Source organism: Phyllostomus hastatus, unplaced genomic scaffold (assembly GCF_019186645.2).
Source record: "Phyllostomus hastatus isolate PE091 unplaced genomic scaffold, TTU_PhHast_1.1 phas_contig_5, whole genome shotgun sequence".
Taxonomy (NCBI): Eukaryota; Metazoa; Chordata; class Mammalia; order Chiroptera; family Phyllostomidae; genus Phyllostomus; species Phyllostomus hastatus.
In genome coordinates, this window is record NW_025333897.1 from 1,066,351 (window position 1) to 1,093,933 (window position 27,583).

The window sequence follows — 27,583 nt, forward strand, 5'->3', positions numbered from 1 at the left end:
CATAAAAGCAATAATTTATTAGCCTACACTTAAATGCTGTTTTTTATTAATCCACACAAACAGAACAAAACTCAAAGGTACAAAAGGATATATACAATAAGACTGTTTTGTGCCTGGAAGACTGGCAAGAACTTTCAAGTCTCAATGCTGGGGAAGGTCTGGAATAACGGGAGTATGTGCACTGCTGCTATAACGATGTCAGTTGGTACCAACCACATAGAGGGCTTTAAAAAAGAACACTTTATGGAGATATAATTCACATACCAGACAGTTCACCCACTTCTCACTTACACTACACAATTCACAGAGCTGTGCATCCATCACTACATTTTAGAACATTTTCATTACTCTGAAAATAAATCCCTCACCCCTTAGCCATCGTTCCCCGAAGTCTTCCTATACTCTGCCTCCCACATCAAGTTCTTTGCAACAGTGAATCTGCTATCTATATAGATTTGCCTCTTCTGGACCTTTCATATAGATGAAATACAACATGCGGCCTTTTGTGTCTGGCTTCTCTCATTTACTGTGTTTTCAAGGTTCGAGTTGTAGCATGTGTCAGCACTTCATTTACTTTTATTGATGAATAATGCTGCACTGTGTGGGTAGATAGAACTTTGTTTATTGATGGGCATTTCTGTTGGTTCCACTTTTGTGCCATTGTGAATAATAATTTAATTTAATTTATTTTTAGAGAGAGGGGAAAAGAGGGAAAAAGGGAAAGAAAAGTCAATGTGTAGTTGCCTCTTGTGCACCCCCTACTGGGGACCTGGCCCACAACCCAGGAATATGCCCTGACTGGGAATTGAACCGGTGACCCTTAGGTTTGCAGGCTGGCACTCAATCCACTGAGCCACACCAGCTAGGGCTCATGTACAACTTTTTGTGTGGACATATGTTTTCAATTCTCCTGGGCATATACCTGGAAGTCCAATTGTTGGGTTGTATGTTAATTCTATTTTTAACCATTTGAAGAACTGCTGGACCATTTTTGCAAAGTGGCTGTATCATTTTACATTCCCACCAGCAGTGTATAAGGGTTCCAACTATTCCACATCTTCACCACAATATTACCTGTCTTTTTTGTTAGTTTTTATTTTATTTTATTCTTAAGTATATTTTATTGATTATACTATTACAGTTGTCCCATTTCTTTCTCCCCTTTCTCCTTCTCTACCCTGCATCCCCCCTCCCACCAGCATTCTCCACCCCACCTTAGTTCATGTCTATGGGTCATACATATAAGTTCTTTGGCTTTTCTATTTCCTTTACTAGTCTTAACCTCCCCCTGTCTATTTTGTACCTACCATTTATGCTCCTTATTCCTTGTAGTTTTATCCCCACTCTCCCCTCACCTCCTCCCCACTGATAACCCTCCCTGTGAGCTCCATTTCTGTGATTCTGTTCCTGTTCTGGTTGTTTGCTTAGTTGGTTTTTGTTTTTGTCTTTTAGGTTCAGTTGTTGATAGTTGTGAGTTTGTCGTCATTTTACTGTTCATATTTTTTATCTTATTTTTCTTAGATAAGTCCCTTTAAAATTTCGTATAAAAAGGGTTTGGTGATGATGAACTCCTTTAACTTGATCTTATCTGGGAAGCACTTTATCTGCCCTTCTATTCTGAATGATAGCTTTGCTGGATAGAGTAATCTTGGATGTAGGTCCTTGTCTTTCATGACTTTAAATACTTCTCTCCAGCCCCTTCTTGCCTGTAAAATTTCTTTTGGGAAATCATCTGATAGTCTTATGGGAACTCCTTTGTAGGTAACTGTCTCCTTTCCTCCTGCTGCTTTTAAGATTCTCTCCTTATTTGTCATCTTGGGTAATGTAATTATGATGTGCCTTGGTGTGTTCCTCCTTGGGTCCAATTTCTTTGGGACTTTCTGAGCTTTCTGGACTTCCTGAAAGTCTATTTCCTTTGTCATATTGGGGAAGTTCTCCTTCATTATTTTTTCAAATAAGTTTTAAATTTCTTGCTCTTCCTCTTCTCCTTCCAGCACCCCTATGATATGGATGTTGGAACATTTAAAGTTGTACTAGAGGTTCTTAAGCCTCTCCTCATTTTTTTGAATTCTTGTTTCTTCATTCTTTTCTGGTTCAATGTTTATTTCTTCCTTGTGTTCCAAATTGTTGATTTGAGTTCCAGTTTCCTTCCCTTCAATGTTGGTTCCCTGTCTATTTTTCTTTATTTCACTTTTCATAGCCTTCACTTCTTTCTCTATTTTGCGACCATACTCAACCATTTCTGTGAGCCTCCTGATTACTAGTGTTTTGAACTTTGCATCTGATAGGTTGGCTATCTGCTTGTTGCTTAGTTCTTTCTCTGGAGTTTTGATCTGTTCTTTCATTTGGGCCATGTTTCTTTGTCCCAGCCCTCCTGTTACATTGTAAGGGGCAGAATATTAGGTATTTGCCAGGGTAGGGCAACCCACATCGTTTTGTTGTGGTGCTGTATGTGGGGGAGGGTTCAGAAAGGGAACAATGCCACTTGCGCACCTCTCAACCAGCTTTCAGTCACTTCTCCCACTACCTGGGCCCTTCTGTTGCTGATTCCCAGATGGGTGGGCTTGTGTACATTCTAGGACCCCATGGTCTCTCCAACAAACTCTCCTGGGAGGCTGGGAGCTTCTTCTGCTGCTAAACCCCCTACAGTTTTTTATAGCCGGAGGTTTTGAGGCTTTAGTTTCCCATGCTGGAACCTGGGTTGTGTTTTCTGTCTCACTCCCCAGTTGTTCCTCCCAGCTCATCCACACAGGAATGTGGGACTGCCTGGTCTGCCAGTTGCCACCTTGCCCAGTCCTGTCTGTCACCTTGGGGCACACCCTCTCTGTCTTGGCTGCCCATCTCCACCCCATGTACCAGTCTGGATGTTTCTTGTTTACCTCCTTGGTTGTTGTACTTCCTTACAGTTTGATTTTCTGTCAGTTCTAGTTGTTTTTGGTTTTTAAATTTGTTGCCTTCTTTTGGTTGTGTGAGGGAGCAAAGCATATCTACCTACACCTCTATCTTGGCTGAAACTTGCACAGGTTTTCTATGCATCTTTTTTTAATTACATTTTTTCATTATACCCTCTTCCATCTCCACCCACCCTTGACCCCCTCCCCACAATCACCACACTGCTGTCCATGTCCATTTTGGGGAACTGCCCTGCCCAGTTTCAGGAGCTGTAACCCCCCCTCCCTCCATGGCTAAGGCTGAGTGAGTAACCTTCAAACCATAAGCCACTAAGGAGACAAAGCTTATCTCCCTGGTAGGGGTACCGCCTATGACTCTTTTACTTCACCCTCCCCGGCCCACAGTGCTTGATCAGTTAGCCAATGACAGGTAAGAATCTCCAAGGGAGGGATGACCTAGGACAGGCACGATCATGGGGACCCCAGGGAAGGACTTGGGGGCTACAGAAAAGGGGTGATGGACCCTCACCCCTTGGCTTCGACACAGGCTGAGTCCTCATTCTGTCTTCGAGAAGTCTCCTAATCTCTTGGCTGCCTTACTTCCCCTGCCTGACTTAAGCCTGAAACAATGCCTTAAGCCTGAAACAATGCTCGTGGTGGGTGCAGCACCGTGCTGGAAAGGGTGGGTTCCCTAGGGGGATCAGGCCTAGGAAAGAATATGTAAAATCCTGTGAAACCTGCTTTGTTTAGAATGCTCTCAATTAAATGATAAGAGTCCAAGCAGGAAGTGAGTTTGTTCTGAAAAGTTTTATGACCATTTAACTATCTGACCCTGACTCAAAATAGACCCTCAAAGTTCTTTGTATGTTATCTATTGTTTGATCCTTACTGCCTGATAATGATTAATGAGCTTTATGTATACATCCTGTATTCCTATGCAAATTGAATACAATAAAAGCTTCTCAAGGCAAGGGTTGGGGCACTCTCCCCTTGAGAGAGAAGTTTCATCATCCCTTTTCCTCCACAGGACTCCGTAGCCCGTGTGAATTTATTTAGCCTCATCCATAACACCTTGGACACTGAGGGCAGGTGTTCCCGTCAGTCCATGAGTTCTTTCACCTGCCTTTTTGATTATTGCCACCCTTATGGGTGTGAAATATCTTGTCATTATGGTTTTGATTTGCATTTCCTTGATGGCTAATGATGTTAAACATCTTTGAATGTGCTTATTGGAAAAAGCTTCCTTTCAGGAAAAGTCTACTGTGGCTCAGTGGATTTGGGAACCAAAGGGTTGCTGGTTTGATTCCATTAGGGCACATACCTGGGTTGCTGACCAGGTCCCCATGGGGTGCGAGAGGCAAATGATCGATGTATCTCTTGCACACTGCTGTTTCTGTCCTTCTCTTTCTCCCTCCCTCTCCCTCTCTCTAAAAGTAAATATTTAAATATTTTTTTAAAAGAATTAAAAAAAAATAGCCCTGGATAGTGTGGCTCAGTGGATTTAGTGCTCGTCTGCAAATCAAGAGGTCACCGGTTTGGTTCCCGGTCAGGGCAACTGCCTGGGTTGTGGGCCAGGTGCACAGTGTGGGGCTTGTGAGGGGCAACCACCCATTGATGTTTCTGTTCCTCTCTTTCTCCTTCCCTTCCCCTCTGTCTAAAAATAAATAAATAAATACAATCTTTTTAAAAAATTAAGTAACTGCAGCCCTTGGGCTTAGCGCAATATTTTCAAGGTCAACTCATCTTGTTGCAAACAGCAGTATTTTGTCTTCTCTTATGTCTGAGTAGTATTCCATTGTATCGAAGAACACTTGGGTTGTCTTCATGTCTTGGCAATGTGAATAATGCTACAATGAACCCAGGGGTGCATATATCTTTGCAAATATTTATTTTCAAAATTTTCAGGTAGATACCCAGAAGAGAGCTTGTTAGGTCATATAGTGACTATTCTTAATTTTCAGGAACCTCCATACTGTTTTCCATAGTGGCTTACTGGTTTACGTTCCCACCAGCCGTGAATGAGGGTTCCTTTTTCTCCACAACCTCTCCAACACTTGTTATTACTAGTCTTGTTAATAATAGCCATCTAGCAGACATGAGGTGGTATCTCACTGTGGGCTATTTATTTATTTATTAAGAGACACACACACACACACACACGCACACACACGACGACTTGTTGTTCTACTTCTTTATGCTTTCGTTGGTTGATTCTTGTGTGTGCCCTGACTGGGGATTGAACCTGTGAGCTTGGCTCATTGGGTCAGCATTCTAGCAAACTGAGCTACCAGGGCTCATTGTGATTTTGATTTGCATTCCCCTAATAGTTAGTGAAGTTGAGCATCATTTCATATATCTGTCGGCCATTTATATGTCTTCTTGGGAGAAGTTCAGGTTCTCTGCTCATTTTTAATTAGATTGTTTGTTTGTTTGGCATTGAGTTGTATGAGTTCTTTATATATTTGGGATATTAAACCGCCATTGGAGCTGTTGTTTTCAAATACCTTCTCCCATTTGGTTGGTTGCCTCTTTGTTTCTGTTTTCATGCACTGGAAGAAGCAACACAGTGAAAATGTCCATATTACCCAAGGCAATATAAATTCAATCTCATCAAATCCCAATGACATTTCTATTTTTAAAAATTATTTTATTTTATTTTTGATTTTAGAGAGAAGGGAAGGGGGGGGAACATTAATGTGAGAAATATCGATGGGTTGCCTTCTGTATGTGCCCCTACTGGGGACTTAACCTGAAACCCGGCATGTATCCTGACTGGGAATTAAACTAGTGACCTTTGGGTTTGCAGGATGATGCCCAACCAACTGAACCACACCCGCCAGGCCCCAGTGACATTTTGAAAAGAAATAGAACAAAAAAATCACCAGATTTGTATGCAACCACAAGTGACCCTGAATAGCCACAGCAATCCTGAGAAAAAAGAACAAAGCCAAAGGTATCACACTGCCCAACTTTAAATTATACTACAGAGCAAAAATAATCAAAAAAGCATGGTATTGGCAGAAAATAGACACACAGACCAATGGAAGAGAATTGAGAGCCAGAAGTAAAACTACATGTAAATGAGCAAATAATTTTTGACGAGGGAGTCAAAAACACAATGGAGAAAAGAAAGCCTCTTCAATAAATGGTGTTGGGAAAATTGGAAGGTCACGTGCAAAAGAATGAAAGTACAGTACAGTTTGTCCCCATGTGCAAAAATTAATTCAAAACGGATTAAAGACCTAAATATAAGATCTGAAACAATAAATTACATAGAACAAAACATTAAGTACTAACCTTATGCACCTTGGTCTTAGAGATGTTATGAATTTGATCCCAAAGACAAGGGAAGTAAAGGCAAAAATACATGAATGGGACCGTATCAATTTAACAAGCTTCTGCACAGCAAAAGAAACCGCCAGCAAAACGCGTTGATTTTAAGAGCGGCATCAGTTTTCTTTCAAAGAGTGAATGTTTAAGTAACAGCACAAAGGCCCCAGCCAGCTTGCAGCCCGGAATCCTGGTGCCCACGCTCAGCAGGGTTCCAGCCGGGATGGCTAGTGCATGTAGCGCCATCTTGTGGTAACAGCTTGAATAGAGTTTATAAATCACCTCCTGATGCCCTTATTTTAAAAAAGCATTTATTTATTGATTTTAGACAGGGAGAGAGGAAGGAAGTGAGAGAGAAGGGAGAGAGAGACACCAATTTTTTTGTTCCATGTATTTATGCATTCATTGGTTGATTCTTGTATGTGCCAATATGGGATCAAACTGGCAACTTTGGCATACCAGATCATGGGACTGAGGTCCTTCTTTTTAAATTTTAAAAAAGATTTTATTTATTTATTTTTATAGAGAGGGGAAGGAGAGAGGAAGAGAGGGAGACCAACATCAGTGTGGGGCTGCCTCTCACGCACCCACAACTGGGCACCTGACCCACAACCCAGGCAAGTGCCCTGACTGGCAGCTCTTTGATCCGCAGGCCCATGCTCAACCCACTGAGCCACACTAGCCAGGCCTGCAAGTTCTTCTTGATGGTCTAAAAAAGAGATGATATTCATATAATTTCTGTTTTTCTTAATAACGTGGGAAACTGTTTCAAGTATTTTGCTGTTCTAAATCCACATACTTTAGCTTAGTATAAAATGAGAGTTTGCTGTATCTTGAATTTGGATCCACACAGGTTAAGTCCAGTGTTGTGGGTAAGTGTGGATTGGCCTGAGACATCTTTGGGAACGGATCCAGGTGGCACGATGTTCTGGCTGGGTGACATTGGCCTCTCTGGGCCTATGTTTGTTTCTGTACAATAGGCTTCACAGAGACTTCTACCTGCAGGGACGTTTAACAAGGTCATGCACAGTTCCTAGCACTGTGCCTGGTATGTGGGAGTTCTTCAATAAAGGTTAAGAGATTATTACTGTTTGTTCAACTTTTTGTAAACAGACAAGTTCAGACCTGAAGTAAAAATCACCCCAGTACAGAACTTTAACCTTCCAAACCAGAACCACAGTCAGTCAACAAATATTTCTTTTTTAAAAAAAGATATTTATTTATTTACTTTTAGCGAGAGTGGAAGGGAAGGAGAAAGAGAGGGAGAGAAACATCAATATGTGGTTGTCTCTTGCCGGTCCCCTACTGGGGACTTGACCCACAGCCCAGGCACGTGTCCTGACTGGGAATGGAACCAGTGACCCTTTGGTTCACAGGCCAGCACCCAATCTACTGAGCCACACCACCCAGGGCTCAACAAATATTTCTTTTTTTTAAAGATTTTATTTATTTATTTTTAGAGAGGGAAAGGAGGGAGAAAGAGAGAGTGAGAGAGAGAGAGAGAGAAACATCAATGCGCGGTTGCTGGGGGCCCAGGCATGTGCCCTACCAGAATCGAACCTGCGATGCTTTGGTTTGCAGCCCATACTCAATCCACTGAGCTACGCCAGCCAGGGCAACAAATATTTCTTGATCCCCAAGTCCCAACTATTTGTTGGGCATTGTTCTAGCAGCTAGGAAGACAGTGGTGCCTAAGACAAAGTTTTTGTCCTCCTGGGCAAATTTATATTCTGGTTTGGGGGAAGACAATTACAAAATAAATTTAAAAATTCTTTTGTGTTAAGTGCTAGGTAGGAAATTCAAAAAGTCTAAAGAGATAGTGACAGCCTGGCTGTTTTGGATTTGGGATGGCCATGCAAAGTCCCTCCAAAGGGTTGAGATTTGCACTGAGTTATGAAAGACAAGAAGGAGCCAGTCCTGCAAATATCAGAATCAGGGGTGAACAGTCCTGGCTAAAGGAATGGCAAGTGCAGAATCCCTAACGTAAAAATAAGCTTGTCTCTTTGAGGGGGGTGGGGGGGATGGTTAGAGCAGAGGTCAGTGTGCTAGGGAACAACGGTGCATGGGGCAGCTCACATAGGGCCCTGAAGGCCATGGTGAGGCCTTTAGCTTTTATTCCACATGGGATGGGAAGCCATCTGTATGTCTGAGCAGATCAGTAAGGTGTTCAACTGTTTCTTTAAAAATTATACTTTATTGATTATACTATTACAGTTGTCCCAATTTTCCCCCTTTTCCCCCCTCCACCCAGCACCCCCCAACTCTCTCAGGCAGTCCCCCCACCATTGTTCATGTCCATGGGTCTTGTATAAGTTCTTTGGCTGCTCCATTTCCCGTACTGTAATGTACTTCACATCCCCATGGTTACTCTGTAACTTCCTATGTGTACAGTACTTCTTAATCCCCTCCACTCTTCACATCTTCCCCCACACCCCTCCCATCTGGCAGCCGTCAGGTGTTCCATCTTAATGAGCATAGAAAACGTCTCATTCTAAGGTCTGCCCCAAAGTGCATTAGCTTAGCACAACCACTGGCACATTTTCAGAATCTCCTATGTGTTAAAAAATTGAATGTGTATGGTGTCTTCTACTATAATTTTTGAAAGAGAAACATAGTTCATAAAAAGAAAATTAGAACCAACATTTATAGAATCCCTGAGGCTTATCTGTACTTTTGCCAAACACTTAAAATGACTCTGAAAGGATCTTCCTGACACAGTAGCCTCTAGGGTGGGGCTTTGTCACTTCTGGCTGGGGAGTCAAAGATATTTCAACATTTCTGTATAACATGGGAAATGCTTTTAAATAAAACTCTTTCTTAACGATGCCAGACTTCTGTGAGAATCTGATCAGTGTGATGGACTTTCTCCCCCGAAACAGCTCTGTGTAGGATGAAGAAAGGGGGAATTCTCATGCCTTCTGCTTTCACCTCCTGGTCGCCCCTGTGGGAGAGAGGATCCACCCCTCATCGCCACCTTCACCACTGCCAGGGACAGACCCCCAGCCCTCCTGGAGAGGAGTGGAAGCCTCCCCACTTGGGGGTCTTAAGAGCTGGTCTGTGCGGGGCTTGTCCAATCACCACCCAGAGCCCCGTCTCCCTGAGGAGGGTTGAAATGGACTCAGTGGGCTGATGCCCGCTCCCTGGGGACATAAAGGGGCTTTGAGAAGATGTCCTTTCCATCCCTCAGGGCAGGATCCTTAAGTCATTTTTTTCTCAATCAAGAGACCTTTGAACAGACTTCAGATGAGAAGTTACCAGCCCTCCTCCCTAGAAAAACTCATGGACAGCCCATATTTATCGTTACAGGAGGGGACTAAACAGAATAGGTTAGAGGGTAGAGAACAATTTGGTGTTTTAGGGAGTTTTCTCCTCAATCACCCTTGATGTGGAAATTGAGAGGCTGAGGCCTAGAACAATAGGTAAGTGTTTTACCAAAGGAACACAGGGGACAAAGGTAGGGCCAGTGCTTCCCATTGTTCTGCATAATATTGATCTAGGTGCAAAGCACAGGTTCTTGTATCAGACTGCCAAGGTTCAAATCCTGCCTCCACTCCTAACTTGCCCTGGGACCGGTGCTGCTGCACTAACCTCCAAGATTATGTTGACAGCTACAGGACGGCACTGACAGGACTGTGTTAAGAATAGAACCTGGCCCATAACAATTGCTAAACAAATTTTATTGAAATTTTGCAACAAGGAAAGGTAGGCACGGAGAAGTTATTTTGACAAGAACATAGGAAAGGCATGATCAGAACTGCGGCCTGTCCATCTCCAAAGTCAGTGAAGGCTGTTCACCCCCACAGGAGTGTTGTTCAAACAGCAAGGCATGACCCATTTGTGGTTCAGAAAATCAGTTCCACAGGGTCTCCTATGGCACCGAAAACAAAATTAAGTATTAGAGTGCATCACACATAAAGGTAAGCAGTATTTAGTGACTTCTGTTTCATTATAAGTGTACACATATGTGTCCCAGGCCTTCAAATAGTTTGGAAGCGACTATCTTGAACTACTAGGACCCCAAGGAGTTTATACACAAGCACACTGAAGGGTTCAGTGAGATAAACCACCTGTGCCCTAGGAGGGGTAGGGATCTGAGTTGTCCAGGGAGACTTCGAAGTAGGGGAATAGGCTGTGAGCTGCTCAGCATGCAGAGGAAGAAGAGGGTAGGTCACAGAGTCTAGATTGGAGCAGAAGGGCTAATTCTTGAAATAAAAATTCCCCAAGACCCCACTCGGTGCCAAGCCCTTTGCTAAGTACACAGTGATGACTACGACTGCCTTGGTCTTTTCCCTCTTGTGGCTCTCTGTGCTGTGGAGAGAGATCTGTCAAAGACTCTCAAGTAAGTGGTCAGGGCTGTATTGATGGAGACATTGTTCAGAGTTATCAACACTGTGAAGGGGCGAGACCATGAATTAGGAATACACAGCAGAGAGTTCCAAGCTGGAAACCCATAGCTAAGGGATGGCTCCAGCGTTAGGCTTACCTAAGGCCCATCCCTGAGCAGGACTTGCCCCAAACACTCTCGTAGACTTAGGTGAACTCAGGATAACCAATGCATACTTGCCAAGCTGTGCGGCACACTGAAACCCAAACTCATAAGCTAACATGCTCCACCCAACCAGTGCGAGAGAAGGGATTGGGAACCAGATGTCTCAGCTGTCTAGTACACTAGCATAAATGGGCCAGAATCTATACAAAACTCTTTTCTTGAGGGGTGATTTTAAGGCCTTTGTCGGCCCAAGTTAGCCCATAAAAAAAGTTACATCCCATATTTAATTGCAAATATGATGAGCAGATAAGAATATTTTTGAGTCATAAATGTCTAATTGATATAAATTGTTCTGTTTACATAAAATAGTCTAATAGCCCATCTACGCAGGTATGATCATTTCCATTTGGCAGATGTGGATACTGAAGCACACCAAAAAAAACAGTGGAGCCTTCTACCCATCACTAGCAGGAAAATGCAAAGCTGGGTTTCAAAGACTGAGCTCAACTGTGAGGGATATACTGAAAAGGAAACCTCTCCTAACTCCAGGTCCAGGGCCCTTTAAGAGCCTCGGAACCGGGAGGAAAAGCGAGAGCGTAAAAACAAGATCAAAGCGTATGCAAATAAGGAACAGGGGCTGTCGGGAAACATCACCCCTGCCAGCCTCTAGCGAAAGCGGGCGTCGGTCAGAGTTCTACTGCGCCTGCTCACTCCTATCAGCTCTTTTCTTTCGGCGCCTGCGCGAGGCCCAACACTAACCCACGCCGGCCCAAACTTGCCTATTGTACGGAGGCGTTCTGCTTTAAGTCCACCGCCTCCTTTCGTTGCGCTTGCGCTCTATTGCTCTCCGAGTCTAGCTCCCGCTTTACGTCAGTTCCTGTTGTTGCGGGAGAAGGCGGTATTTCCGCCCAGTGGGTGGGACGGGGCGGTAAGCGGGGGCCGGGGGAGGGGGCGGGGGGGCCGCGCCGCGCGAGCCGTTGGGCCTGGCTCGGAGAAGGCGTTGCCGCTGCCGCCGCCGCCGCCGCCACTGCCGCCAGGAAACACAGGAGTAGGATCAAGCGCAGCGTGGTGATGGGCGGGAGCAGAGCCCCGCCGGAGAGGCTGGGCGGCTGCCGGTGACAGGTGAGCGCGCCAGTGCGTGTCCCCGAACGCCCTCCCGCCCCCGCGGTTGTCGCGTCGGGACCCCCCGCGGTGCCGCGCTGGGTCGTACCACCAGTGCCTGCCGGGCGGGGACCGCGGCCCTCGAGCCCCCCCTTCCGGGAAGGAGTAGGGGTGATTGCGCGGGGGCGGGGGTTCTAGCCCTGAGGGGCCGGGGGCGGGGGCGGCGGGTCGCACCACTGAAGCAGTCCGGGGCGGCGGGGGGGGGCTACCAAAATGCGAGGCTCGAACCACTGAAGAGCTGGGGGCACGGACCCTAGCATGTGCGGGCTTGGGGCTGAACTCGTGAGCTGTGAAGTGAGAGCGTGCCTGGTGGGCGAGCGCTAAGTCACTGAGGGGGCGCGCCTTACCAAATGTAGGAGGCTGTACCTATTCCGGGGGTGTGGGAGCAGTTCCTATACCGCTTTGAGAGATGTGGAGGTTTTGGGGGAGGGATCTGTACACCAAGTGTGGTCCGGGTAGCGCCGTCTGGGTTATACCACTGAGGCGTTGGGGGGGGGGGAGCCATCCCCAGACGTTGAGAGCGCTACATCAAAGTAGTAGGGCTGTGATGTTTATAATCTTTGAGGGACGAGGCAGGCAGAAGACGTCGTTCACGGGAGTGTTTTGGGAGGGCTCTAATGCTAGTGATCAGGAGGGGTTTCTGTCTCCTGTGTTTGGTGGGTGGAGCTTGGGGTTTACACTGAGTTAGAGGGAGGATCGTCCTTTATTGAACTTAATAACTTTGGGGGAGGGGACTCTATGGACCCTGGACTCCTGTCTACCGCACAATTTCCTATTATTACACTCTGTTTTAAGGTGTGTGGGACAGACACCTCTGTGGCAGGTTCTTTCCATAGGGTGTGGGGAAATGTCTTAAAAGCCGCTGTTTGAAGTTTTCTGAGCTTTTGACTCCATTTAGGGGGAAGAGGTAGTAAGCTTAGATTTAGGGAGCTGTGCTCACGGACCTGCTTAAGACTTTGGAGGACGGAGTGTTGGGTGGGACGCCTCTCTCAGGGCAAAGTGGCTCGGGACACCTTGATCCTTAGGATTTGAGGGTCCCCCTTCCTCTGATTTGGAGGTGGATTGGGCTCAGCACGGGTCCTGTACTGGAATAATTAGGTCCTCCATGGACTGCCATTCAACTGGCTCCTTTTTCTCGTCTCAGACAAGCATGGGGAGTCCAGTCAGGGCCTGACCTTGGTTGAGGGTAGGTGTGAAGGAGCCAGGCACCATGCTCTGCAGGCCCCTCCGTCCTCCTTGAGGCTCACTGTGTCTCCCTGGTGAGCAGTCCAGGCGCCCGTCATGTTTGCATTCCCCACCAGGGAATAACAGTTGGCTTCACCATTAGGTGGCAGTGGGTGGCAGTGAGGCTAAGCACTGTTTTCCCACCTGTTCCTCTTTGCATAGGCCAAGGGGACCTAGCCCAGCGTGATCCAGGGAGGGAGACTGCCCTTCTGAAGGTCCTGGGACAGCCAAATTCTTCACAGATCTGTTTCTCACTCTGTCTGCTGGGTGGGTGCTTCGAGCAGCCCGCTCCAGATAGGAGGCCACTGGCCCTGCTCTCTAGGCCAGCTTGTGACCTTGGCTTGCCTGGTAACCTTTGCCCCCGTGTCTGGAGTTCCTAAAGGGCAGGGTGAAGTCTAACATGGGCTGATGATGTGGTCAAAAGGGGAGGGTGGTCACGTCTGGTCCATAACATCAGCCTCCAAGCTGACTGGCTTCCATGGGTTATGGTGCTTAAAATGGTCCCTGAGTCTCTTCAAGGCTATGGTGCCTCTGTAGAACTTTTCTCTGCTAGGGGTTTGTTCCTCTGGTTTCCTCCTCCGAGCTTTTGAGGGCTTGCCAGATGGGGTTAAAAGCAGCAATTAAAAGAATAACCACAAGGTTGATGGTTGACATTTATTGAATGCATTCTGTGTGCCTCACACTGTTCAGAATGCCTCCCATGGACCAACTTGCTGGATACTCACATCTTAGAACTGTAGGTACTGTTGCTATGCTGTTTTAAAAGGGGAAACTGAGGCACAAAGAGGCAAGTCATTCCACAGCTAGTGAATAGCCAGTGTTTATTAAACATTCACCATATGTCAGGGATGTGACAAGCCTTTTACACACATGATCTCATTTAAATCTCAAAATATCCCTATGGTTTGGGTATTGGTTGTGCCCATTTTATAGACCCCTAGGAGGTAAGGAGAAGTGTGATACCCATTTTACAGATGAGGAAACTGGGGAACTGAGACACTTGCTGTGAAGTGAAATGATTTGCCCCAGGTCTCACAGCCAGAAGTGGTAGAGCTGGGATGTGAACCACTGGCCCCATTTGGCCTCCGAGTGAACCTCTTGTCAACAAGTAACTGGAACAGTGGTTTATTTGCACCCAGAGGTAGATATGGTGTTTCTATCATTTTGCAGAGTCAGAAATTGAGGTTCAGAGGCGGTCTTGCCCTGCCTAGGTCTGTCAGACCTAGGGGGCCAAGCTGGAATTTGAAGGTGCATCTGCTTATCCCTGGTGTCAGGTACTCCTAGTTCACTGGTTGCTAAGCTGGAGTGGATCTCTGTCACTTCAAAGCCCCTGCCTTGGACCCTGCCAGCTGTACCCATGGTCATTTCTTTCCCATTGTCCACAGAACCTGGGGCAGCTGTGAGCACCTCTGCTGGCAGCTGGTCCAGCAGTCCTGACTCGCTGGTGGGACTAGGTCTGTCTTCAGAGTTGAGCCAGAGCATCTTTTAATCCAGGGCATAGTGTATGCTGGGGGGTGGGAGAAGACAGTAAAAGCAATATTCAGGGGTGACATGCTATCAGGGCACCCCTGTTAGAGGTCTCTACGCAAGGATGGCGTAGTGGGCAGGTGTGCATGTTCTGGCGCTTTCACATTCTTGCTGTGTGACCGTGGGCCACAGGGTTCATTTCTGTGCAGTGGGCTCAGAATGGCACCCATCTCAGGCTGTTGCAAGGGTTAAATGAGCTAATTCATGAGAAGCTCCTCAAAGAGCACCTGGCACTGTGTAAAGGCTCAGTCAGCAGTACTGAGGGCATCAGCACCCCACCCTCAGCCTTCTCTGGCATCCCGCTATCCAGCCTCCCAGCTTTGCCCCACCAGGATTCAGGAATCTGGTGTCCTGGTCTCTGACCTGTATAAAGAGCTTCACTGTGTGATTCAGAGCACTGGGTTCAAATCCAGCCCTTTCACTCACTGGTCTGTGTGACTTTCAGCAGGTTCTTAACCCTTCTGAGCCCTTCTCATCATCCGTGTCTTGGGCTGCTGCTGATTCTCCCCTGATAGGTTGTGAAGGTTACATGGGTTAGTTTGTGGAAAGCATTTATAACTGGGAAGTTCTAACAGTAAGCCTACAGTAAACATCCTGTTCTCACAGTATTTAACAAGAGTGCCTGACACATGGTGAGCCCTGGGATAGCTTAGCAATTGTAATTCTTATTTCTGCTAGGATTTTGAAGGTGCTTTTCAAGTTACAGAGCCTTGTCAGATAACACCAGGAGGAGGACATGGCCAAAATTAGCATCTCTGGTTTCTAGATGAGGGTTGGGACTGGGAGGGACATATAATCAAATAAAAGCTGGAAAATGCAGTGCCCAGGTCCCATCTTTCTTCCACACAGTTGCTGCCTAGAGCCCTTTTGAGGTCTGAATTCCAGTTCCTTTGTAGATGTCAGTCTCTGCTAAACTGTCTTCTTCCTTGTATGTGTTTTTATTGAATCTCCACCACAGCCCCCAGCAGTGGTGGGAATGGCCCTTTTGAAGGCTGCAAGGTGGAAGGCTAGGCAGGGAGAGTTGGAGAAGTGTGCTTGGATTTGGGCCAGGCTTTGTAGAGCCCAGTGGGCCTGGTGGAGAAGTGTGGATTTGATCCTGAAGGCACTGTAGAGCTAAAGCAAAGTTTTCATTCATTCGCCACTTATTGAGCACCTGCTGCATGGCTGGCGTTGCTCTAGTTCTTTGGGATACAGGGGTGCACTTGACAAAGGCCCTACCCCTTTGGAGCCAAGAGAGACAAACCTGAAACCTGGTGAGTAAATAAGGGGCAGGTTAAAGGGAGGGACTAGGCAGTGAATTAAAATCGGATGTGACTGGTGCTTCTTTAGGTGAGCTGTCAGGAAGGCCTCTGAGATGGACAAGGAGACATGAGAGGGAATAGCCTTGGGGTGTGGAGGAGAACCACAGTACAGAAGTCCTAGTGAGGCTGAGTTTGGTGAGGTGCAGGGCCAGGGTGAGTGAAGAACGTAGGAGGGGTTGGGTTGCTCAGAGCCTTGCAGCCCCCTCTGAGGAGCAACTTGGTCAGATTTAGACTTTCGGCAGATGCCTTTTGCCATAAGAGAGGTTCTCAGGCTTCTGCTTGGGGTGGGGGTAGGTTTAGAGCCAGTCAGGGAGTTTCACATGCCTCCCACTTCCCCCTTGAGTAGAATCACTGCCTTAGAAATGCTGCAGGCCCAATAGTTGCCTCCCTCATCTGTGGTTTTCACACCGTGTTCCCCAGGGCCCGTGGCTGTTCCCTTTAGGGACGGATGGGGTGGGGAGCTCAATGGCTGCTTTGCTGCCCACCCCTCCCCAACCCAAATAGTTGGGCTAATATCAAGTAACGGTGCCGAACAACAGGAATACCTGATAAAAGCCACACTTGCTGATTCTGCCTTCCATTCCACTTGTGCCCGAGGGGTGGCACCATCCCTGGCACTGCTCTAGAACTTGGAAGACCAGGCCCTGTGGGCCTACCTTCTACTGGAGACAGGAGCCCAGCAAACAAGGACATCAAGTCACTGTCAATGTTATGAAAGCAACGAGAACGGGGGTCAGGGGAAAGAGAGTATGAGATGTTAGTGTGTTTTATTTATTTTTTCATTTTTGTTATTTTTCTTTGGTATTAGTATGTTTTAGCTGGGCTGATGGGGGGCTTCTTGGAGGAGGTGACACATAGGTTGGGACTGGTGTGTGGTGAAGCAGCCATGGGAGAACTTGAATGAAGACCCCCTCAGACTGAAGTGGAATCTGCTATGAGTCTTGCCTCACAGAGGTGAGAACTGAGGCCTGGAGAGTCTTGGTAACCTGTGCTGGGTCCCCCAGCCCGGCAGTGTTGGAGGCAAGCTCTCAGTTTGGGCAGCATGGCTCCAGAGTCCCTTAGCCCAGGAAGGCACTCAGTAACCTTGGGCTTCTAGTTCCACAACTGAGCCTCAAACTTAGCTAAGCTTTAGAACGGTGAGCACGAACCTGGCTGTTGATTTTCCCAGGCTCATTCTGGAATGCCTTCCTGGAAGGAGTGGAGCCCCTCAGAGCACAGTCTTGGGGTCTTCAGAATTCCCTTGGATTAGGAGGATGGAAAAGAGTGTCCTTTGCACTTGATCTCCAAGCCTCTGGGGGACCCAGGGACACCCCTCCCTGGGCCTCTCTTTGACTTCCCAAGTGGAAGGCTCTCAACCACCAGGCCTTGAGGCTGCATGCTGGGGTGGTTCCGTGGCAGGCTCTTCTGGACAACCAGCCAAGCAGTGAGAGGCCCAGCTCGGGGAGACAGCCCTGGGAGCAGGACCAGAAGGGAGGGAGCGAGGGAGTGGGCGTGGGAGGGGCGGCAGGATGGGATCTCAGCCTGGCCCCCTTGGGGGCAGGACCCACTGCCAACTCCGCACCCACAGCAAGACCCGCTGTGCTGGGTTTGTGGAGCAGGGGACAGCAAGGAGGGCCTGGCTGAGGGGATACTACATGTCAGAAGTCTCTGCAGGAATTTCCTTGAGCCCAGCTGTCCTGCCTAGGAAGCTCGTCCACAGATGTTTCGAAGGGTGAGATCAGAAATCCAAGCTTGTCTTGGTTTGCCACATTCTGGGCCCTTCCCCACGGACTGGGGTGGCTGCTAATCCCTTGCCCCCCTCCCCAACCCCTGCCAGCTTGGTTTCAGGTCGTCTTCATCTGGTGGGTTATTTCAAAGTGGCCCGAGCTGGGGGCAGCCAGCCTGGTTGTAAACCCTGCTCCTGGCTCTCCCCTTGGTTGCTGGGGAACCCTGGGGGCCTTATTTCATCTCTCTGAGATGTATTTTTGCACAACCGAAATGGGACCATCCCTGCTGAGGCTGTAGGGAGGAATCAGGGAGCTAACATGTTAAAAAGTGCTTGTCCTGGGCTGCCTGGGAAGGTGCTTGATGGGTCCAAGCTGCCGCTTCTGCTGTGGAGACTGTCAGGCTGGGCACCTGAGAGCGTAGAAGGGGCTCTGGACGTGGCCAGCCTGGGCTTGCTGGTTGGCAGAGTAGGTTTGTGTTTAAAGCCTTGGGAGGGAATGGCAGGCCAGCTAGCTGAGGTTTCCTGCTGGGGAGGGCTCCGGACAGAAAAATTAATCACACTCGTCACTAAGCTCCTGCTCGGCCAGACGTGGCTCCGAGCACTTGGTTCCCGGTTGCTCAGACTCACGGTGGCGTGTTAGGTGTGTAGCAGTCACCTCCATTTTGTAGACGGAACCCAGGCACAGAAAGCTAGGTAGGATGGCTGCGTTGTTACAGAGAGCCAGCAGAGTGACCCCTCTGGGGTTTTCTGTGGTGCTCTCTCTCACCAGTCCTCACTGCAGGCGGGGAGCTCGGCACAGCTGTTCCCATTACACTGGTGAGGACACAAAGGCTCAGGGAAGTGATTGGATTCGTCAAAAGTGTTGATAGGTGAGGGACGTGAAATTGGAACCCGGCCCTATCTGGTGTCGAGTCTGCCTTTGTGAGACTGGCTCTTCGGCTTCTGACCGGTGTCATGGCCACTGTTTCTTGAGGTCATTACTGGTGTTTTAATGATGTTTTTGCTTTCTCTTCTCTTAGAACTGGCACCAAGGAGGCCTCAGTTGTCCTAGAAATGACTGAATTAGCTCCATTTGATGCTTGCTTGGATGGGATGGGGCTGCCTCTCTCCAGCCCATGATGCCCGTGGAGCCTTGGCTTTGGCCCCTTCCTTTCTCAGAGCTGGGGTGGCGGGGGAGCGGAAGACACTCCCTATACCCTGGCTTGGGGTCTGATTCCTGAATGGTCTCTGGTGTCAGCCCTTGGCTGTTTTTGGTCATTTGTATATTCCATCCTCTCACCAAATAATTTATTGAGTACCTGTTACTTGTCATGTATAGTTTTGGACGCCAGGGAGCGAGTGGCATGCAGTCTGTGGAGGAGGTAGAGAAGTGGCATTTGCCCTGTGAGGGCTCCATGTGGCCAAGGAAAGGAACAGAGATCTAGCTGGTCTTGGCTGGAGCGGGGCTGGGAGAAAGCCCTGAGGTGAGGCATCAGGGCTTGAAGGTGAAAGCCCAAAGGAATGAATGGGTCAGGCAGGTGGCCAGCGGGCAGCACAGGAGAGGCCCTGAGGCACCTTCGTACTGTGGAAGCACTGCGAGCCAGGCTGGAGCGGGGCAGAGAGGAGGGTGGCAGGGCATGGGTCCAACAGGCAGGTCTGGGGTCCCTTAGGGCCACATTTCTCAAAATAGTGTCCAGAGACCTGGGGGGTGGCAGTGGCAGGTGCTGAGCACGTGATTTGGGGTAGTGTCTGCAAGTTGTCTACTTTATTTAGCTATGCTTTCATTTAGGTGATATTTTCCAAAAGTTAATATAGGCATGTCATGAATCATCTGGATGATTTCTTTCAGCCAGCTAGTGACACTGTTCACATAGCTGCCACTTCCACAGCTCTGACTGAAGCTCAGGCAGGTCCTTGCCTTCGGAGTCCGCCTTTGTGTGATTGCTACCCGTCTCCCAGAATGCTGGCCTTCTCCCTGGCTGCATGTGGAGCACGTCTCTGGTTGGGCCCCCATGGTGACTCTGGGTTGTTAAGAAATAACAGAAGCATATGCTCAGTTAGGTCGCTGTTAAGATCCCGTTTCATAGATGTGGGTGCTACTGTTCAGAGAAGAGATTCATGCAGACTAGAATCGGCCAGGGCTCCAGGTGCGGGTTTGGGCATCCGAGCCCTGTTCCAGCTCTCTGGGCTGAGTGGGTCAGGGCTCAAGGGCGACGCGTTGGGTGGGAGCTTCTCCTTGGCCCCTCGGGCCTGTGAGCGTCACAGTGCTGGCCTTGCTGCCCACCCTCCTGCCTTCAGGCTCCTGCTGCTTTATTAGCAGAGGTTCTGTAGAGCTGCACCGCCAATCAGCTGTCCACTAGCCATGTGCGCCTTTTAAATTTTAAATAATTAAAATTAAATGAAAGTAAAAATTCAGTTCTTTAGCTGCACTAGCCATCGTACCCACATCTTCAGCATTATAGAAAGTTCTGTTGGCTAAGAAAGCCACCTCTTGCACTCATTCACCCATGATCTTAGGCATGTGATTTGTTCTCTCTGGGTCTCAGTTTTCCCTTTTGGAGAATGGGGATGTTAGCAGCATCTACCTCTCAGAGTTGCTGTGAAGGTCGATATTAATCCAGGCCAGGCATATTGTGAGCACTCAGGAAATGCTGGCCATGGGCAGGACCCTGCCTGTTTGCTCCCAGGTGTCTTAGCGATGAGGTGGGACTGGGGCCACCAGACCCTGCCTCAGATCTCCTGGCTGGGCACCAGCAAGTGATGATGTGGAGCAATGGCTTTGAGGGAGGAACCCCTCAGCCAGGCTGGGTGGGCCCTGTGTGTGTGTGTGTGTGTGTGTGTGTGTGTGTGTGTGTGTGTGTTAGTTCGTCGGGGACAGCCTCAGTGTGCAGGGTGTCAGGTACTGTAAGGGCAGGCTGAGTCGGGGGTGGGAGGGCTTGGCCTCTTGGGAGTGAGCGCAGAGGGAGGTAGAAGAGCCTTGGCTAGGACAGCGTGATCCAGTTTTCTAGGCTGTGTTCTAGCCGCCTGGCCTTGGGTACTCACTGAATCCTTCCAGGCCTCAGTTTCCCCTCCCCTAGAATGTAGGTCCTCATGATCCCCAAGTGAGCCAGGTGTTAGGAGTGTCAGGCCAGTGCTTTTTCTGGGGACAGTTCCTGAGAATAAGGATGTGACACAGCCCCTTCCTCACTGGGGCCGGGGGATTCCATGTGCTCCTCCTCCTCAAGCCAGCAGTTCCCCATCTCTCGATGGGGAACAGCCACAGCCCTTACAGTGGCTGGAAGTCCCTGCCCAGGCCAGGCCCCCAGCTTCCTCTGCAGCCACAGGTGCCTTGCTCTCCTCCACCACCTCCTGACAGTGTCTCACGCAGGCCACACCTTGGTGCTACTCTTCCTGGGCCTGGTGCACCCTTCGCCAGGTCTCCATGTGGCTTTCTAGTCTCTTTCAGGTTTCTGCTCATATTTTACCACCTCACTAACTCTCCTCCAATAACCCTGTACAACAACATTGGAAACCCTTGCCCCCTCCCCAGCACCTAGTCCTCCATATGCTGCTTCTGTCCACAGCATTTGCCAGCTTCTGATAGTCAGTATAACTTGCCTGTTTATTTCACTGACTTATTTTAGTGCCTGTCCACTCTCCATTCCCTTCCCCCATCCCCAGACCTGTAAACTCCCCAGGGCTGAGAGCTCTATTTTGGTCACTGCTGCCTCCCTGGTGACCAGAGCAGTATGGACACAGTGTAGGTGCCATTTTTGTGGAATGGATGAATGAATGCAGAATTTTTTGTTCCACTTTCACTTGGCGGAACTCTGAGCTCAAAGCTGTGGGGCTGGGGACACAAGGGGACAAGGACAGACCCCATCCTTGCTTTGTGGAGTTCTTGGTCCACTGGGGGGTGGTGTACCCTTACCCAGGTAATTGTACACATGACTGAGACAGTAGAGGTAAGAGCTGCGAGGGGACGGGAAGGCTGAGGTCTGAGTGCCTGTGAATCGTAGGGCAGGGGCTATTGAGATGCTCCCCTGAGGAAACAGGGATTTAGCAGGTAAAGGTTTGTGAGCAGTGTGCCAGTTGGGGGACTAGCACATGCAAAGGCCCTGGGGTGATGGGGAGAGAGCAAGAAATGTTCACGGGACTAAGAGAAGGGGAAAGTATGTGTGGGGCAGCATACTGACCTGTGAGTCTGGCGAACAGGCAGGGGCTATCTCAGGTGGGTCCTGGTAGCCTCCATAAGGGCCTCGGATGTGACCCCTGTGCAGGGGAGGGACAGGGTCAGAGCTGTGTTTGGAGGGTCCCTCTGGCCACATCACGGTGATCTCAGCGTGTTTGGAGCCCATGGCCCAGCAGACTCAAATATTTGACATGATTTCTGTGGGTGCTGTAAGGCCTGGGGTGGCAGGGAGAAGAAATCTGCTCCGATGCTTATTCTTGTCCCAGTATCTTTTGCAGCCCGCCCACGTCTTGAGCCTGCCTCCTGTCCTACCTGCTCCAAGTAGACAGATGGGGCAGCTGGGGGGAGTGTGTGGTGTTTAACAGGGAAAAAATATATTTAATGCCACTTCTTACCAAGGAACTGGAATAGGTAAAAAAATTCACACATTACAGAAGTGTGTATGTGGGAAGTGAGGGCCCCCATGTCTCCACCAACTGGAGGAGACAGTGGCTCCTGACAGGTGTTCAGCCCTTGCTGTGTCAGGCTCTGTCTGAAGGACTTAATGAGGATTAACTCACTCCGCGGTGGGGATTAACTACGCAGCCTCCGTGGTGTGTATTGTTATCGTTTCCAACATGCGGATGAGGAAACTTAGGCGAAGAAATGGGAAGCAATTTGCCCAAAGTCACACAGCCCGACCTCACAACTGAGGTTGGAACAGATCTGGTTCCTGTGGCCACCTCGACTCCTGCACCCTTACTCTGCCTCTGTCGGCTGTGACACAGTTCCTTCTCTGTCTGTGACGGCTGGACGCAGACCTCTTTTTGCATCCCCAGTCTGTGACACTGTTCCCTGTAAGGTCCACTCTTGATCGTACAACTGCTTTTCTGAAAAGGATGCTTTAGCTGAAAGCATCCCTTTACACATGGATGGTGAGATATCTGTCAATCTCAGTAATGTCAACGTGTGAAAAATAAGCATATGAGAGTTGAGGCGACATGGTGTGTCTCCGCTTGTTCCGAAAAGGGATCGGTAGGACATCCTGTTGTTCAGGAGCACACTGCATGCCGACCATCAGCGTTGGCCCGTCGGGTATTTCTCGTGCACAGTATGGCTGTGTTGTGTTCTGTCAGCCAGATGGGTCCTCATTGAGGGCTGGGTGCTGTACTGAGCCCATCCGTGGATGAGCCTTTGGTAGAGGGGCTGCTCTCAGCCCCACTGCACAGAGGAGGAAACGCAGGCTTGGGGAGGCTATCAAGTCGGGGAGCAGGGTCTTGAATCTGAGTCTGCCTAAGGCTGTGTGTATTGTGGCGGGGAAGCCAGGCTGCCTGGGGTCCCCTCTCAACTCCGTGCTTTCTGATTTGGTGATGGGGGCAAATCTTTTCACATCTGTGATTCAGTGTCTTTATTAAAATAGAGTCAGTCGTGTAAGCGCGTGCTGCAGAGTGTTCCTGTGAGGGTTGAATTTGCATGTACAAGGCACTTAGGTGTGCTGGGCTTGTAAGTGCAATGTAGACATTCCCTCTTTTTAGCATTGACATCATATTAACAGTTACTTCAATACCAGAAGCTGTTGTGGACTTGAGGTTGCTTCCTGTGTCTCATGAGTCCAGCAAGAACACACCCTCAGAACAGCAGTTCTCAAAGGGGGCGGTTTGCCCCAGGGGACATTCAGTAGTGTCTGAAGACACTTTCGATGGTTCCACCTTGGGGGAGGATGTGCCTCAGCACGTGGAGACCAGGGGTGCTGCTGAGCGTCCTGCTGTGCACAGAACAGGCCCCACAGCCAGAATGGCCTAGCCCCAAACAGTGCTAGTGCTGAGGCCAAGAAACCCCTCTCTGTGCTGCCATAAGCATTTTCTGTAGAAGTTCCTCCAAGGGCAAGTGTTTTCCACATTATCCGTTTTGCTAACATGCTCTCATGAAGCTGGGGAGCAGTTCACAGAGCTGCGGTGGTGAGTGAGGGAATCATTCTCCTCCCCCACCATGTGCCTTTCCTCCCAGATTCCCACAAGCAGATGCTGATCATTGAACTTATTTCCTGAGCGAGTCCTCCTCTGGGAGCTGTAGGTGAGGCACAGATTAGAGGGCAGATGACAGAGGTTCCCAGAGGGGGTCTCAGTGCCAGGAAGGAGCCCTCACCCCACTCTTTCAAGTGCTTGGAGATGCAGAGCCTCAGCCTCCGCTCCTGCCTCCCTCAATCCCATCTGTCCTGTCTGGCAAAGAAACCAGGTCAGGGAGAGGGGGCGAGAGAAAGAGGACCTGACAAATGGCAAGGAAAGGAACTTCACTTATTTGGAGCCTGTTCTGGTATACATTCATTCCACAAATATGTATTAAGTGCCCCATGTGTACCCAGCACTGTGCACCAGGACATGCTGAGGAGAGGCTGACAGTGAACTGCTGAACAGGTAAATCCATACAATCCTGTGAGTGACAGGCGCTTATGGAGAAAAAGCATAAGGGGAGGAAAGATGGGTGCACTTTTGCCTAGGGAATTTAGGAAGGCTTCTCAAAGCAACAGGAGCAGAGGCTGAAGATAGCAGGTGGGGCCATGTGGGTAACTGGAGAAGAGCCTCCTAACGGAGGAGCAGTGTGTGCAAGGGCCCTGAGGTAGGGATGTGCTGGTGTGTCGCAGGAGCCACAGGGGCAGGAATGTGTTTGGAGAAGTAAAGGGACATCAGTGTAGACCGCATAGAGTTCTGGGCTCCTTCTAAGGACTTTGGCTTTTACTCTGGATTAGATGGGACTCCAGAGGGTTTGAATTGAGGAGGGGTGGGTTCTGACTCAGGTAGTCACAGGGCCCTAGACTGTAGAGGGGCAAGGACAGAAGCACTAGAGCTCACAAATACCCTCAGTGGCAGGAACCACCCAACTAATTTTGCAGATGAGGAAACAGGTTTGGAAGGACCCTTCCCAAGACTAATAAGCTAGGATGAGGCCCTCATCCAGGGCCTCTCTCTGCTTGGCCTTATGTCGTGTTGTAAATCGCCTTTTGTGGATCTGACTGCCAGCTCTGAGATGTAGCTTCTGAAGGAGCTACATTTTGAAAACCATTGAGAAATAAGACAGATGGAAATAAAAATGTCTTTAAAAACTTCAATAATAATTTATTATAGAGTGTTTGAAACAACAATAAAGTCAGTGATACCGATGTACTCAGTGACTATTTTAAAAAATAAAACCTTGCCCTGGCCGGTGTGGCTTGGTTGAAGTATCATAGGGGAACTAAAGGGTTGTGGGTTCGATTCCCATTCAGAAGACATATCTAGGTTGAAGGTTTAACCCCTAGTCTTGGTGCATATGGGGAGCAACTATTTGATGTTTTTCACATCTATGTTTCTTTCTTCCTTCCCTCTCTCTAAAAGCAATGGGAAAAAAAAGTCCTCAGGTGAGGATAAAAAAAATAAAATCCACCCTGGCTGGTGTGGCTTAATGGACTGAGTGCTGCCCTATGAACCAAAGGGTTGCCGGTTCCATTCCCAGTCAGGGCACATGCCTGGCTTTCTGGCCAGGTCCCCAGTAGGGGGTGTGTGAAAGGCAACCACACATTGATGTTTCTCTCCCTCTCTTTCTCCCTCCCTTCCACTCTCTCTAAAAATAGATAAACAAAATCTTTTTTTAAAAAAAACTTGCCAGTACGGACAGAGCCCCCTCAGGAACCCCTGTCCAGTCACTACCGACTCCCTCCCTGCTCAGAGCTGATCGTTGAGTGTGGTGAATTGCATTCCCATTCAGCTTGCTTCTGTGCAGTTAAGTGTATCCCCTAAAACTCCAGCCTCCCCCTTTCCGGGCTGCCCTGCTCCTCCTGGAGTGCGAGTCCCTCCTCCAGTGGGACCCTTATACAGATGGGATCACTGCGCTACGTAGAGGATGTCACACAGCCAAAGAGCAGCAGAGCTTGGGGTTGAGATTTCAACCCTCTGGACCCCGGATCCTTCTCCTTACTCATTGGTGGTCCAGCCTTTTTGAGGAGAAATCCAGGCAGGCCAGCCTTGAGGTCAGGGGATCCCTGGAAACCAGGAGACCCAATTTGAGCTCTTCTTTGGACCTCCAAACTCTGTTTTTTGGGTTTTTTTTCCAGAGTTACTTCTTTTGTCATAAAATACAGAAAGATATGTTAAATTTATGTTATAACAAGTAACTATAAAGCAAAGCCTGGTGTAACCACCACAGAACATTGTCTGCTCCCAGAAATATCCGTTTCCGCCCCCCGCCCCCCAAAGTTATTCCCAGATTGAACCACAGCTGACTTTGGGATGTTTGTTGCCTTGATTTCTGCCCAGTTTACAAGCGAGAAAGTTGTCTTCAAACAAATAATGTCATGTGGCCTGTTCAGAACTTGCTATGAATGGGCTCTTGGTGTGTTATTTTGTGTCTGGCTTCTGGCATTCCATGTCACAGTCTCGCACTTCGTCCCTGTTGTATGTGTCAGCAGTTTGGTCCTTTTTATTGTGTAGGATGCTGTACTGAGTTTACTTCACTTAATTTGTCCATTCTTCTGTGGGTGAACACATGGTCTGTTTCCAGTTTGAGGGTTACTGTATGCCACTGTGAACATTCTAGTACATACATGTCCTCCAGTGAGCACACACTCATTTCTGTTGGGGTGGCAGAATTGCTGGGTCAGGGCACAGGTACATAGTGAGCTTTAATTCTTACTGCCGCACGGTCTTCCGTAGTGATTGGGTGTTTGATACTCTTACTAGTTGTGATTCCTCTACATCCTTGTCAATACTTGGCATTGTCAGTTTAAGGAATTTTAGCCATTCTGGTGAGTCGCTTTAATTTGCATGTCCCTGTAACTAATGAGATTGTGTGTCGTCCTTGGTTGTCCTCTCCTGTGAGATGCCCTTCTTTTCACCTTGCTTCCCACATGGCTCACCTCCAGCTGACAGCTGCAACTCCAGCCTAGGCCCTCAGCAGATTCAGGTCTGGACACCCTAGGGAGCAGCAGTGAGTGGGGGAGTGGGAGCGGGGCCATGCAGTGCTCCCGCTGTGGGGTGTGCTGCCTCAGGCATCACCCAGGGCAGGCCCCTGTGCACGGACACCTGACCTCCAGAGGCCAAGTCTCCGTCCTCTTGCCTAGGCGTCCTCTATCGGCAGCTCCCCAGGGAACAGGCCATCCTCTTGGCTGAGGTGCCTGGTATTTCATCACCGCAGGACTGCGTCACAAACACCTCAGCTGAGGCGCCACCCTCAGTGGGAGGACAGGGCAGGATCCAGCCAGGACATAGGGGATCTTTCATTTCCTCCCCCTGCCCTTGCCCAAGCTACTGCTAGCCTCTTAATCACTGAAATGAGAATGTAAAAAGTGACTCTGGTGTGCACAGCAGCGGCCAGCACCTCCACCACTGCTTACCTGGGGGACCCAAGGTAATCGTCTCTCCCTCTCTGTGCCTCTGCCCTGCCCTAGGCGTGGTCCCCCCACCCCCTCCGGTGGGGCGGTGTAGAGCATTTAAGAGAGACTCCATGGGGACGCTGCCACCCTGCTCAAGGCCACCTGACTGGCAGAGGCTCCTGGACTCTGTGACCCTGGCCATGCTTGGTGCCTGCTTTCACTTCTCTCTTTCAGATCATGGCAGCCATGGTTTGGGCATTTCGGGGGGCCAGGCTGCAGGCTGAACCTCTGCACAAAGTGGGTGCTTTAGTGCCTTTGAATCACGGAGATTCCTCGAGGTGAAGTCACTGGGCTGGGAGGGGAGGGAGTGGAGAGCTGAGATTGGGTATCAGACCCTGGGTATCTTTCCTTTCACATCCGCCCTTTCTTTGGACTCCGGGTCCATCCCGGCCCTTTGGGAACTATTCCAAACTGAGCTCCTA

The 27,583-nt window shown here is 49.0% G+C and overlaps 1 protein-coding gene across 2 annotated transcripts in view; it reads left to right on the forward strand.

Moving 5' to 3' along the window:
* Positions 1–11,647: 11,647 nt before the first annotated feature.
* The window catches only part of AKT2 (AKT serine/threonine kinase 2), a 48,242-nt gene continuing 32,306 nt past the window's right edge, over positions 11,648–27,583 (forward strand). The window contains exon 1 of one of the 2 annotated variants that reach the window (XM_045846701.1): positions 11,648–11,832. The gene's annotated coding sequence lies outside the window, so the exon portion shown is untranslated. Of the gene's footprint in view, positions 11,833–27,026; positions 27,137–27,583 lie in introns of those variants that run through there. The other variant, XM_045846703.1, reaches the window with a different exon arrangement.